This window comes from Procambarus clarkii, chromosome 32 (genome assembly GCF_040958095.1).
Source record: "Procambarus clarkii isolate CNS0578487 chromosome 32, FALCON_Pclarkii_2.0, whole genome shotgun sequence".
Classification (NCBI taxonomy): Eukaryota; Metazoa; Arthropoda; class Malacostraca; order Decapoda; family Cambaridae; genus Procambarus; species Procambarus clarkii.
In genome coordinates this window covers 23,759,096-23,762,228 of record NC_091181.1, presented here as the reverse complement: position 1 = coordinate 23,762,228, position 3,133 = coordinate 23,759,096, and positions in this window count along the sequence as shown.

Sequence of the window (3,133 nt, the reverse complement as noted above, 5' to 3'; positions counted from 1 at the left end):
CGGCGTGAGCTTGAAGGAACGGAGCACAGCTCGTTTTACCACATCGTAGTTGGTGCATTCTTGGAAGTCGAGCATAGTGAAGGCTTTGCGAGCTTCACCTGTGAGCCTCCCTTGGACCAACTCCGCCCACTCCGCCCTCGGCCACCTCTTCATAGCAGCAACTCTCTCAAAGTGATCGAAGAAACTTTCGGCTTCACTAGGCACAAAGACCGGCAGGTCTCGTTCCCTCACTCGTCGGTCTTCCTGTGGCGGCGGAGCAGGTGCACCTAGTCCTAGTTCAGCTCGCTTCAGCTCTACCTCCTTGTTGGCTTCTATTTCCAGTTGTCTCAGCCCAACTTCTCGCTCTTCGCTGCGCTGCTGTGCTTCTCGCTCTTGTTCTTCCCTGCGTAGCTGTGCTTCTCGCTCCTCACGCTTCAACTGTGCTTCTCGCTCTTGTTCTTCCCTGCGTAGCTGTGCTTCTCGCTCCTCACGCTTCAACTGTGCTTCTGCTTCTCGCTCTTCTTTGCGCTGCTGTGCTTCTCGCTCTTCTCTGCGCTGCTGTGCTTCTGCTTCTCGCTCTTCTTTGCGCTGCTGTGCTTCTGCTTCTCGCTCTTCTTTGCGCTGCTGTGCTTCCAGCTGCAGCTTCATTATTTCCAGCTTAATGCTGTGCCTGCTGCCGCTGGATCCCCTGCTGCTTCCACCAATGCTCAGGTGTTCACCCACACTGGCAGGTGTTTGGGGCCGTTCTTCCCCCAAAGCTTCGTCTCGAACCCTGAGCTGAGCCATTATCTCTAGTCTTCTTTCTGCCACTCTGGCAGATTTCAGCTTTATTCCAAAATGATCTGCTATTGCCTGTAACTGTGCCTTGGTGCACTCTTCCAGCACCTGTTCATCACTAGAGTCAATAAATCTTGCTACTTTATCATCCTCCATCTTGTGCTATGAGTGATAACCTGCACCTGATCTCTAACACCACTGCCAAGTATCACCACTGCAACCTTTACTTCGATCGATATCCTGGCAAGGTCGCCAATGTTGGGGTTTCACTTCTCTATCCTTCCTCTGGGGTGAGCAATAGTTATGCTCAAGGTCACTCACCGTAGCCCTGTGGGTCTTCACTCGATCCTCACGGCGCCACTGTGTTACCTATCGTACGTTACGGCTCGTGACCCTACAGCAGCCAAACTTTAATTACGTCTAGGGATACGAGACAACTGCTGTTCTCAATAGCGAATCACCAGTATAACCCCTTGATAAATAATGAGCACAATAATAAATCTTCCTTAGGACTGAAGAATAGATCAAAATCTTATATACATATATATTAAATAAATCTCAATAGCAAACAGATGATTATTTGGTCACAATATATCACATTAAAAATATCACTTTATCTTCCAGACATTAAATCAATATTATTATATGCATGGCTATGACAGAACAAAAATGTATAACTTAACTCCACTAGTTGTTAACTCCCAGGTTCCGGATCAGCTACTGAATAAAATAACGCGGGAGTCAAAACACATTGCCTTGCCCCGCGAATAAATTGCCAAAGTTACAATATTTATTATTTCAACAATGGAGCAATACATTGTGACAAGAGTAATCTTAAACTAACTTAATGAATAATTAATACATATTGATATACAAACATAAGGTAATTATCTCTTTACATAGTAATTAAAATATGCATACAGAAGGGAATAATGGCATGCACACCCAGCAACGGACGATCCCACGACAATTTGCCAGATACAGTTCACTCAATTATTATTCACCTCTGTTACCCACATATGATCACATATAAATCATTAGTTCCCGTGGGAAAACTGAGCACACAAAGAAATAAAACAATCATTCCCACGATACGTTGGGCCTAACGCCAACACTGTAACATGAATGTACGTTTGCATAGAACATATAAGTATATCAATATACATGCTTGTAATTTACACACAATTATCAATGTACATATTAATTTATTTACTTACGTATCTTATAGGAGTACGTAACACTTCCACCTCCAAGAAAAAAAATGCAATGGATTGAAGATCAATGGCATTTTTTTCCGAAGTAAAAATGTTAAGTGAAAGAAACATTTCATTTATGGTACATCAAAACTTCTTGACAAAGCATCAGCAATAACATTTTGTCTGCCTGGAATATGTTTGATTTCTACATTAAATTCCTGCAAAAACAATGACCAGCGCAGAATTCGTTGGTTCTTGACTTTCATCATATTTATAAAGATAAGGGGGTTGTGGTCTGTAAATACTAACACTTTGTTTCCTGATAAGTAAATCTCAAACTTCTTAATTGACAATATAAGACCCAACGCCTCCTTTTCTACCACGGAATAATTCCTCTGAGCTGCATTAAATTTTCTAGAGTAATAATACACAGGATGCTCAATCTTGTCTAAACCAACTTGAATAAGCACAGCACCTATTCCAACATCTGACGCATCAATGTGTAATATAAATGGTTTATCAAATTGGGGACTAGCAAGAATAGGTGAGGTGGACAATATGCCCTTTAGGTTCTGAAAAGCATTCTGACAATCTTGTGTCCACTGAAACTTTACTTGCTTGCGTAACAAATTTGTCAAAGGAGCAGCTACTGTTGAAAAATTTCTACAATAACGCCTATAGTATGCACACATACCAATAAACCGTTGGACTCCTTTCTTATTGGTTAACACTGGGTAGTCCACAATGGCTTGAATCTTATCTTGTAAGGGGATAATCTTACCTTGTCCTACCTCGTGTCCAAGATAAGTTATCGTACCTCTTGCCCAACTACACTTATTCATATTTATGGTTAACTTTGCGTTTTTCAACACTGTAAACAAGTTCTTAAGGCCTAAGAGATGATCTGCCCAATTCTTACTGTACAAAACAATGTCATCAAGGTAGGCCCTACAATCTGGCACATCCTTGAGTAAGAAATTCATGAGTCTTTGAAAAGTAGCAGGTGCATTTCTCAAACCGAATGGCATGACATTAAATTCATACGCACCATCAGGTGTAACAAAAGCAGTAACCTCCCTAGCATACTCTGTTAATGGAATTTGGTAGTACCCTTTTGACAAATCAAGCTTACTTACATATTCGGCATGGCCTATGGACTCAATACATTCCTCCAACAAGGG